Here is a 12,333-nt window from a genome sequence, read left to right as displayed (position 1 = left end):
TATATATGTGTGTGTGTGTGTGTATATATATTATATATATTATATATATATATATATATATATATATATATATATATATATATATATATATATAATATATATATATATATATAGTCAATGTGATACTCGTAGTTATGTTTAACTACCAGTAAAAACAAAAAATCTAAGTACCACTTAGTTATGTAAATGCGAAAGCTACGTTTCTCTGTGAATTTGTAATTGCCAAAGTGAGGTATAAGTAAGGTCATATAAGTTGGGTTGGGTAATATACATGTTTACCAAACATGGTGGTGCTTATATTATATATACTTAATAATGAAAATGTGTTTTAAATACTAATTTCATTTAGTGACTATATGTTATATATGTGTGTGTATGAACATGCACACACGTGTATATTTATATATAATATATATCTATATATATATAATATATATAATATATATTATATTATATATTAATTATGAAGTAAATGTAAGACATTTATAATTATACATATATACGTTAAATAGACATGAGCCCCAGCATGATCGATAAGTTTGGCATTCCCTAACCAAATGAACTAACTTAACCCATCATGGTAATATGGTCACATCGGTATGCTATACGAATTCTGCCATTTTTGTACCGAAACGAAATGAAGATCTGTTGAATAAAAGGACCGCTCCTTAACGTGCCGTAGCAAGGAACAGGAAAAAGCTTCCAAGTCTCATCATATGAATTTGAAGGCGTTACGAGGAAGGCTCCTTCCCGATCACCATCGAGAAAGTGCCGAGATTCCCATAAATCATGTCAGGAATGATTCCAGGTAATATGACTCTCGGGTCGAACCATTTCATCTGAAATGTGACAGTTTGATATGTTCCTGAAGATGATTTATTCAATATTGATATGATGTATTGGCCTTGAGCTCAGTGAAGGCAAGAGCTTATTGATAGGTTAATTCCAATGACTGTAATTATCGTTCACTCGTTCTTTTTCTCATTAGGTCGTCGTGGGTTTGGTAGAGGGACGAGTCCATTTGATAATCATGAGCAGTAACTTCGGTAAAAGCAGGTTAGCTTTTGGAAATATATAGCCTTTATCTGCAGTCTTATGATGGTCGTAGTTCTGTTTGTTCATTATTTTGCCTGACTAGATATACAGTTCTGTCAAAGCGAACATTAATTTTGTAATGAATATAATGCCTGCTCACTCCTTAAGTTACACAAATATACAGGGATGCTTATTCATAATAAAATGTTACTAGTGAAAACTTTTTTTTATTTGAGAAGTATTATTATGATTATTCGTTCCTTCATTTGGTAAGATATAGAAGAGTGCTTATTTATATTTTAATGTTATAGAAATATGAATATGCTCACAGTTTTATTTTTTATCTGTAGGAAATTACCTTTTGTCAAGAGGGACCAGGACAGGATGAAGGATGCCTGTTTAGTACTTGTTGGTCCGTAACTTTGGATAAAGCAGGTTAGTTCTTTTTAACATATTTCTGTTGTGTTCATCTGGGAAGTGAATACCATTTATTATTATTATTATTATTATTATTATTATTATTATTTATTTACTATTATTATTATTATTATTATTATTATTATTATTACTCGTTTGAGACTTTTTTTATAAGAAAAAGAATTTATATGCCATTGAACCAACCTTCTGGGGGTTTAATAAGCCCAAATGATATACGTAAGAGAACTTGTGCCACCTTTATTATTGTAATTATATGACTTAACGTGGTCATAACGCTTGGAGTCAAAGTATATGTAGGTAGTTTTAAATTATTATGAGTCATAAGGTATCATAATGGTTGTTAATTATTGACGGATGTTGAGTGTTAATTACATGTAAGCAACGGTTATGGTTTTATTCATTTATTATTAATTGTTCCAGTACAGATACAACCCCGCTACATATATCCTTTGTTATTAAATAGAAATATGTATATCAGCTTTGTTTTTCACTTATCTTGGCAATTTCTTTTCATAATGCCTAACTCACTTTCACTTTGAGAGATCTTAACTTTTACTTTGAGAGATCTTAACCCAAAGGGAATTATAGATATGAAGCACATCTGCCCTGACTAGAATTCTAACTTATGCCTGGATGGTTTGCGTGGAACTGAAAGTGACATTCGGCTCTCTCCCTTGATAGATTAATGGGGAATGTCATTGATCATGTCATATCAACCGGACAAGGCCTAGGTGTTCGAATCGTGGCCATGGTAGGTGCTCTTATAATATGTAATTTCCTTTGTAAGTTATTCCTTAAATAAAAGGAGTTCGGTAATAATTAGTAATTTGATGCTTAGTATCTGAATGAGTAGAGGAATGTCTCGTTAAACGGAGATAACACACAGACACAGTTCAGTTAAAATTTGATCTATTGGTTAGTTGTAACCCATACTGTTTTAAAATGAACTTCATCCATAAGTAATACAAATCTGAGACTGGAATATCTGAAAGTGACAAAACACTTAATGTGGTTGAAATTTCACATTTTACTGTCTAGGAATTCACCTACTTATCGATATTCGGACAGCCTTTCCTCAGTTGCTGGTACTTTCTCATTTTCTATTTCAAGATGTAGGCGCATTTGTTTTCTGGTTTGTTACCAACGTACATGTTTGCATCCTATTTGACGTGTAAGCAGTTGCTTGCAACTGTTTTGGCATGTTTGTCCCGTCCTGGTTCCTTTCTACTTGACGGAAATCGCTTGCTTCCTGTTTCTGCATGATGGAACTTGCTTGCTTCATGTTTCTGCATGACAGAACTCGCCTGCTTCCTGTTTATACTTGACGGAACTCCCTGCTTCCTCTTTGGACTTGTAGGAACTTGACTGTTTCCTGTTTGTTGTCACATATTTGTAGGTCTTATTTTGACTGGGAGACATCATCCTGTACCTTGTTTGTATTTGCAGGCATTCTTATATTTTTTTATCCTAAATTACAGGCTGCCACTTATTTCATTTATACTTAAAGTCAGCCATTCTTGGTTTTGACTTGTAGCTTCTCTGTTCCTTGTTAAGACATGCATTTATCGTTTTTTATATTTACAGTTAAAAGTGTAGCTAAAAGCCACCACCTGTTGTCAATCTTTTTGACACTGCGACCCTTAACTCTATCGCCCAATTGACTAATTCTGGCGTGTTTCCTGTTGTCTTTTAGGAGTTTGTTTCTATTTATAGGTATTCTTGGGCTTCTTTTTCAACTAATGGACACTACTCGTATCTTCTTTGTCTTGTTTTGAACTGCATTGTCTTATTTCCACTTGCAAAAAATTGTTTAGTCAAAATGTACGCATTATCCCTTTGTTTCTCATTAGAACGGTATCTCATGTTTGTAAGTACACGTCTGTTTCCTATTTTGAGTTGTAAGTATACGTCTGTTTACACTTTCGAATTTTGTCACTGTTATGATCAGCAGCCTTTGCGCCTTTCCTCGTCCAGTTTTTATTTTTCCTTTTTCATTATTTACGGCCTGTGGTTTTTTTTTTACGAGGAAGTGGTCAGGATTAGGATGTCTCCAGTCTCAGTTTTTCTAGCCTACCCTTGTTCGTGGGTTAATTCCTTTGTGCTTCCTCTTTTGTATAAGTTAGGTAACGCGTGGCCATGCCCTGTATGGACGTTAGGCTTCTCTCTCCATTACTGATGCAGCACTAGCTTTATTTACTTATTTACATTGAGATATTTCTTATACCTATGTAATTGTAGGCATTCACCACTTACTTTTAGTTTCTTTTGTGTCATATAGACACTCGTCTCTTTCCAGTTTGACTTGCAGGATCGCCTGTTATCTGTCGTGGCTTTCGCGCACGCGCCTGCATGAACGGAAGGCATTTGTTATTATAGGTTATAATAAAGGCCCTTGCCGGTTTCGTGCTTTGCTTGGTCACTCACCTATTTCAAGTTTTGCTCGCAGACAGGCGCTTGTCTGTTACTTTTATAACTTGGAAAGCGTTCAATTGTTATTTTCTATTAGCGTGTTGTTTTTTTCTGTGGCTAGAATCATTGAAAGTTTGTAAAAAAGCAAGAGGGATAAAATGAAGTTCCGTAAGTTTGTGGTATATAGATAGAATCTTTGAGGTATTGTTAATTTTTTGTTACGTTATTGAGATATGTTTTTTATTACCTGGTTTTTTAGAATGTAGTAATGAAACAGATATCACTGTAATTGTGAAAGGAAATTCTGGTCATTTTGTAATCGTGAAAGGAAATTCTGGTTATTTGGTAAGGCTTCATGAGGCTATTTTGACCCTTGCCACTCTAAATAGCCTCTTCACCTTTATTTGAGCTGAATGCTGAAATGTAGCCTAATTAGCGTATGTCATGGAAAATTAGAGCAAGGTCGTGCAAACTTGATTCTTGGGGCGGAAAGAACATTTTCAGACATTGTCTACGTTTTGGGTTAAATTACAACACATTCTGGTTTCCACTTAATTTAGGCCTATTTTGTTAGAGATGCCTAGATCTAGGGGGCGGAGTCGAATTTAGGTTGGCTCGAAAACAAATTATAATTTGATAGAATGATGTAGGAAAGAGGAGGTTAACTGTCGTGTAAAGCGATGTTAATAGGGATGGGGATTGTTTTTTTTTTTACCGTGAGTTATTTTTTGATGATCAAAACTACTTTCTTGCTCCTTGTTGGCATATAGCCATCTCACACTAAGCTGCGCTGATCATGGACAGAGCACTGGTGATTCCTCGTCTGTCTTTCGTAGTTTCCAAATTATTATGGAAAATTACATCGTGTAATGGAGGCCAGAAATTCATTTGAGCTCATTTTATTGCTTAATTCCAGTCGAACGGGTTTCATGTAAAAACAAATTATACACAATTTCTTCCCCAAAGTGGGTTAGCGCCGTTAGTGCATTACCTGAGATTCTTTGCAGTGTCCCTTCGGCTCTCAGCTGCCACCTCTTTCATTCCTTTTACTATACCTCCATTCATATTCACCTTCTTCCATCTTGTTATCCAACCTCTCTTTAACCATTGTTTTATAGTGCCGCTGCGAGGTTTTCCCCCTGTTACAACTTTCAAACCTTTCTATAAGGGCCTTAGTAGCGTGGTCGGTATGGTGTTGGACTGACACCTCGGTTGCCGCGATTTCGATTCTCGGACATTCCACTGAGGGGTTAGAGATGTGTATTTCTGGTATTAGAAGTTCACTCTCGACGTGGTTCGGAAGTCACGTAAAGCCGTTGGTCCCGTTGCTGAATAACCACTGGTTCCATGCAACGTAAAAACACCATACAAACCTTTCTACTCCTTTTTTTTTTTTTTTTTCTTGTTCCCTTCAACACAGAAAAATCCGCGACAAAATTTACATATATAGAAGTAAAAAATATGCGATACAGTGAGACCGCTGAGTGAATCGCGATATGGCGAGGAACGACTGTATTCCTACACCACATGATTCTTTTGACGGTGTGGATTTGTTTGCGCTTGATGCAGGAAAATTGAGCGTACTGTAACATTACTCGTAACTCCGTATTCCGCCTAGTATGGCATTCACTTCATAATTATAAATGGTTACTAAGTATTCAAAACAAATTTGGTTAAAAAAAATATGGCTTGATAAATTCCTAGAAAATGTCTATGAATATTTTGACGGTAAGAGTATTGTATAAAAGCTCTAGAAAAAGTAGCCCTTAATCTTGCATCAGATTCGAAATTTCTGACAATGATGAGGCCGAGTTCGTTCAAGTCCCTTTCAGATCAATAGAGAGGTGATATTTGAATGTCTGGAGAAATTAAAATATGTTTTATTTCACGAACATGTTTATATACGTTAAGAATAGGGTTTTTCGTGTATTTTCTCAGTTGTTTCTGTTTTTAACAAAATGTTTTGCATTCACTGAAGATATTAGAACAATAATAAGGAAACGTACCATATCTCTCTCTCTCTCTCTCTCTCTCTCTCTCTCTCTCTCTCTCTCTCTCTCTCTCTCTCTCTCTCTCCGGCTTTAATATTGAAATTAAACCTTCATTGTCACTGAATAATTTACAGCATGAATACCCTAGGTTGACCCTGTGAGGGGAGAATCTGTTAAAATTGTGACATGCTCCTGGAAATACATATCACTTATATGATTATCGTGTGTATGTGGAATTGCCATTTATTTACGAGGAGAGGGAACGGAATTATTCTTAGTTTACCTGGTTAATGTAAGATATGAATAGGACTTCACTCGGCGTTCATTAAGCCTTATTTACTGGTATCCATTGTATAGTTGTACATGTTGTTGTATGTTGTTTGCTTACTTATGCGTTTTTGTGAAGCAAATAAAATCACAGAGATTGATGAATTCTAGGACGTATATAAAAGTGTAGCGAAGGAAAATCGAGGTTATAAGATGAATCCACGGTCGGTCCAAAGGATCTTTCCTAAAAGGTTATTACTTGGTACATAGTTCATTTTGGGTACATTTTGAGGATAGAGAGTAAATGGTTCCGGGTTCTTCAAATCTCTGCCAGTTGTCAATTCAAGCTACTGAGCTTGAGTCCTTGAACATGGTTGTGGCCTGCTCTGTTGTTGTTGCACAGGTTCCGGAAGGGGGTGGGGGGGGGGGGGGGGGCGAGTGCAGTCTTTCAAGCTATTTAGACCTTGTGTAAGTTTGATGAGACAGCCATTCCTTTCGCTTTCGGTTTTCGGCCGTCTTCCCGCCTTATGTAGGGCCTGTTCTTAGTTGAAGAATTATTAAACAAACTAATTAAGCTCATTCCCTGTCAGTAAAGATAGTTTTATATATATATATATATATATATATATATATATATATAATATATATATATATATAAAAATATAATGTAAAAATGTATGTTTTATTTTACACACGTTAATATATATATATATATATATATATATACAAATATATATATATATATATATATATATATATATATATATATATATATACACACACATATTACATGCATTCATACATATGTGTGTGTCAAATCAGTAAGTGAAATAGAAAGTAAATGAGGTAAAGAAAAAGCAAGACATATTTGTAAAACGGAGTTACGAGGAAACAATGCATTTATGAAAGCAAAAGAAGGGATCAACTAAGTAGTGCAAGTCATATTTTGTAACAAAAGAAGGGATCAGGAAAGGGTAAATCATTTTTTCGTAACAAGTTACGAAAAGGACGAGAGGGTTGAGACAAATCCAGTGGAGATTCGAAGACCGGGACATACTCCTATCACCAGATTGTGGTTTAAGGCCTTCACGCAACAGTGGAGCCAATTTAATCAGAGATCATGTTGGGTACAAGTGTTGATAAAAGGTTGCATTCCTTTGCCCTTCCACCATAATGCATGGTTCCCGAAGGGGGATAGTACATACCATCAGTGCACCTCACATTGTGCACTGTAGGTATTTCTCAAGGGTCTTTGCAGCGTTGCTTCGGCACTTAGCTGCAACCTCTTTTGTTCCCTTTATTGTATACCTCCATTCGTATTCTCTTTCTTCCTTCTGACTTTTCGCCCCCCTCTAAAAAGTGTTTCATAGTGCAACTGGGTGGTTTTCCTCCTGCTGGATGACCTCACAGGTCCCAGCGCTTGTCCATTGGCCTAAATTTTGTATTCTGTTCTATCCATAATGGATGGTTACTTGGCCATTGGTACAAAATATATGGCATCGTCATGTTAATCATCTTTAATAAATTCGGTCAGTATAATTACCATTGAGATAGATGTACATTAATTCGAACAAGTTTCTCTGTAGCAACCGTAGAGATTTCATTGTTATTGCATCCATGACTTATAATCCCTCCTATAACTGATTAGGTATGCAAGTCACATCGTTAGGGTTAGATTCTCTCTATCTCTCTCTCTCTCTCTCATTTATGTATTATATATATATATATATATATATATATATATATATATATATATATATATATATATATATTATAACATATATTTTGTATATATATATACACACATATACACATATATATGCTTGCATACACACATACATACATATATATATATATATATATATAATATATATATATATATATATATATATACATATATATATGTAAATATATATATATATATATATATATATATATATATATATATATATATATATATATATATATATATATATATATATATATGTATATATATATATATATATATATATGTATATATATATATACATATATATATATATATATATATATATATATATATATATATATATATATATATATATATATATATATATATATATAAATTCGCGGGTTTGTATGAATGGGCTCGTGTGCAATATGTGTGGGTGTGAGTGTTATATGGAGATGCGTGAGACGAAATAGAGAAAATTAGGCTTTCATGGATGTAAAAAAATACTGTTACACTCTTTGATAGGTATTTTCAGTGGAATATGCCTCAAAGGGAAATGTGTTTTGTATAATTTAGAGTGTGAATGGCACCCTATTTGCCTTCATCATCGTTCATTAGTAGAAAATGTTCCATGTGTCCTTTGAGGGATTTGGTAGGTGAAGTACTTGTGCTTTTACCTCGCGCTATTTCGTTTTTGTTTTTACGTCATTTTGTGTTATTTGTACCGTACTACAATAGTTTCATGGGTTATTTTGTTCATTCAGGTTCGGTTTTATTCATTAAGCTATATACATTCGTAGTCAAAGTGTAAAGCGTAAGCGTTTAGAAATAGTCTCTCTCTCCCTCTGCCGCCTCCTCTCTCCATATATCCTCTCTCACTCTCAGCTGTAAAACTGTAGCCTCATTGAGTCAATTAATGGGATGAAACAAATCATGGTCAGTGGGTGGATATACAAAACATTCAATTTGACAAAATATAGCACACCCGTTTTCCATAAGCCAGTTTATTTTCCATATTCAATTTTTGGAAAAAGTTTTGTCATTTTGTGTAATTATTTACTTTTTCATGTCGTATTTTTTCCTGCATCTGCACATTTTTGTTTAACTGTTACAATTTGCTGTTTGTTTTCGGGACCAGTGCCATAACAAACAATCGGTCGCAATAGCAATACACGCATTCCAAAAATAGAAACATCTGGTTTAGTGACATCATGGACTGTCAGGTACGTGATAATCCCGTTTGGACAATCGAAGGGGCCATTTGTATGCATCTCTGCAAGCTGTTACCGGTATCCAAGTGCGTAAATAGATTCCAAATATGCCTCCAACGAAACTATATCTCAGTGAAACTTGCAGTTGGTTTGGGCGTTTATGAGGGAATTTGGATGCGTCTTCCAAAACATATGCAAAGGGAAAATCTTACGACTTGTAATGTAAACTTGGATATATTTTACATGTCCCTGTTTTTCCAGAACGCACCTTCGTAGGTTTTCAGGATGTCAATAAATGCAGCTTGTTTACCATCAATTCTGTAAAAAATTCAGTTTAAACACCAGCAATGTGGTTTATAGGTTTTTAGCGTTTTACATGTAAATGGCATAGCAAAAACACTATTTGATGTTTAGATATTTTTATGTTGGCATGAAATTATGTGGAGATCCTTAAAAGTATATCAAGGTCACTCACGTTATTGTCAGATTGTGTAGGTAGCCACGAGTGTGTCAATCCAGTGTGATCAAGAAAAGTCGTGAAGACAATGAAGAAGAACAATATAATACACGAACAACAAAGTTAAAAGATGAGACATGTTGAAAATTAATTATAAGGAACTAATAATAGTGAATTATCACCTTGTTTATGATTCATTTGAAATTTAACAGAGGTACTACAGATGGAGCGTGTTTATTTAACTTTTAACGCTTTCTTGGAAAGCTGATACAATTACGCAACAATTACGCTCTTTACTTTTATAGGCACATTCCAGTTACCTGGTAGGTATAACATGTAACTACAAACATAGGTAGCCTAAGCTTACATTTCTTGGATTTCTATCTCCAGTCTGCATCAATGTACTGTTTATGAAGTCAGTCTCAGTAGCACTCGGTAACCAACTTGAGATTGCGTCTCCCATAACCTCTGTTAGGCAAGCCATATGCTAGTATCAGAAGTATCTTATACCTGACGTGGATTGCCGAAGTTTTTACTTCTCCTTAGACGCTCCACCTGCTATACCTCTCCTAAATTTCAAATGAATTATACAAAGGTGATAATTCACTACTATTACTACCTTGTAATTTTTATGAAGTCTCGTTCATTTTTCGATATGGTCATATATCGCTATCTATTATGAGGCGAGCTTTATATTAGTGTTAGAAGTACCGTACCGTAAGCGGGTTGCTCTCCTCAACGTCTTTTGGATGATGTATACCTAAATTGTGTTGTAGGTATTCTCTATGTTGGGTGTGGTAGGGGAGCCATAGGACCAACCTTTGTCTTGTAATGCAAATATTTAGTCGTCTATGATCTTCGTTAAAGATGCCACGTCCTAGTTTGTATATAGTGGCACCATATGTTGTTTTGGCGTACGTTTTATGTCTTGGAAAGCAAAATTGTGAAATCCTTGGTCAAGACTCTTAATTAAAAATAACTTTGTATTTCATTTATATCTTTATTCTACATTATATACGTATGAAGTGTCGGACATGTTTTTTATTTATATCTTTACATTATACATGGTGTTTCAGATATCGTAAGTAGACTTGCTTTATTTTTTATGTAGCTGTCATCCTTTTACCTTTAAAGAAAATTGTTGTTCGAAGAAACATTACACTCCCGATTTCAGTAGCTTGAAATCCAGAAATTAAATTTTTTCACCTTCCTTAGACAAAGCGCTCGTTCTTATACTGATCAGTTCGATTGGACGTCGTAGGCCATACTGAGAACCCCGTTTATATACATGATACAAGCTTGTTACTGCACGCTATGCGTTCTGGAATGGCGTTGCTATCTCCCCTACCTCACGATCCCCTACCCACCCTGCACCCCTACCTGGGGCGGACAAACAGGTTTGCAAGAGGAAGGCGGATGTCTCCCCTACCCATCCTGCCCCACACCAGTTTGCAGGGGGTGGGTGGCTCTGTCACTACTCCCCTACTGTCACCCGGGGGAAGACAAACAAGATACCTGCCTTCTTCCAAGTAAGCAGCCTATGGGTCGGGCCCTTCCCTTCAAGGCAGCCTTCAAGAGACTGGCGAGCCTTGGAGGCTTTTGGGCCCCATATTTGAGGTGGTTGGGTCCTTTCCAGGCCCGCTTCCCCAGCCTGGCAGGATATCTGTCTTCCTCCGAGGAAGCAGCCTCTGGGTCAGACCCTTCCCTTCAAGGCAGCGCTCAACAGACTAATGAGCCTTGGAAGCTTTTGGGCCCCATCCTTGAAGTAGTTGGGTCCTCTCCAGGCCTGCTTCCCCAGCCTGACAGGATACCTGCCTTCCTCCAAGGAAGCAGCCTCTGGGTCAGACTTTTCCTTTCAAGGTAGAACTCAAGAGACTGGCGAGCCTTGGAGGCTTTTGGGTCCCATTTTTTAGGTGCATGGGTCCTCTCCAGGCCCACTTCTCTTGCCTGGCAGGATACCTGCCTTCCTCTGAGGGAGCAGCCTCTGTGTCGGACCCTTCCCTTCAAGGCAACCCTCAAGAAACTAATGAACCTTGGAGGCTTTTGGGCCCCATCCTTGAAGTGGTTGGGTCCTCTCCAGGCCCGCTTCCCCAGCCTGGCAGGATACCTGCCTTCCTCCAAGGAAGCAGCCTCTGGGTCGGACCCTTCCCTTCAAGGCAGCCTTCAAGAGACTGGCAAGCCTTGGAGGCTTTTGGGCCCCAAATTTGAGGTGGTTGGGTCCTCAACAGGCCTGCTTCCTCAGCCTGGCAGGATACCTGCCTTCCTCCAAGGAAGCAGCCTCTAGGTCAGACCATTCCCTTCAAGGCAGCCTTCAAGAGACTATCGAGCCTTGGATGCTTTTGGGCCCCAACCTTGCGAGTCGACTGCTATAATCTTGTGGGATTCCTCTTACTGACGATATTAATCATCCCCTCTGTGAATCCAAAATCTTTCAAACTATTTATAACACCTCAGGTTCTCAAGTTTTTTCTTCGTCAACATTCGTTAGTTTACCTCCACGCCGATGTCTTCTTTTTTATTCCTTTTCTTTCTTATTACAAGCGAAGAACTGCTCCAAGTGGTAAATTTTGGGTATCCAAAATCTCCCCTCAGTCAGCTTAGAAAACACCTCAAGTTCTCTACCTTTTATTTCATATAAATTCTGTAGCTACTCCTCTCTTCTTGGTTATTCCTTATTTCGGATGAAGAACTTAGGGTCCATAAGTTACAATAGAAATTTAGAACTGCTGAATAAATCCATAATCGCAGAAAGGAGGAACCTCGACTCGATACTGCTTCGCTAAGTAGTCCATATAGAGCGGCAGACTGGACCAT

The 12,333-nt window shown here is 36.7% G+C and overlaps 1 protein-coding gene across 1 annotated transcript in view; it reads left to right on the top strand.

Moving 5' to 3' along the window:
- The first annotated feature begins 1,040 nt into the window (after positions 1–1,040).
- LOC135212068 (uncharacterized) overlaps positions 1,041–12,333 on the top strand; it is a 359,803-nt gene continuing 348,510 nt past the window's right edge. The window contains exons 1-2 of the mRNA XM_064245417.1: positions 1,041–1,056; positions 1,386–1,470. The gene's annotated coding sequence lies outside the window, so the exon portion shown is untranslated. The remainder of the gene's footprint in view (positions 1,057–1,385; positions 1,471–12,333) is intronic.

This window comes from Macrobrachium nipponense, chromosome 40, assembly GCF_015104395.2.
Source record: "Macrobrachium nipponense isolate FS-2020 chromosome 40, ASM1510439v2, whole genome shotgun sequence".
Taxonomy (NCBI): domain Eukaryota; kingdom Metazoa; phylum Arthropoda; class Malacostraca; order Decapoda; family Palaemonidae; genus Macrobrachium; species Macrobrachium nipponense.
Note: the sequence above shows the minus strand (reverse complement) of the source record. Positions and strands in the feature narration are given on the sequence as shown.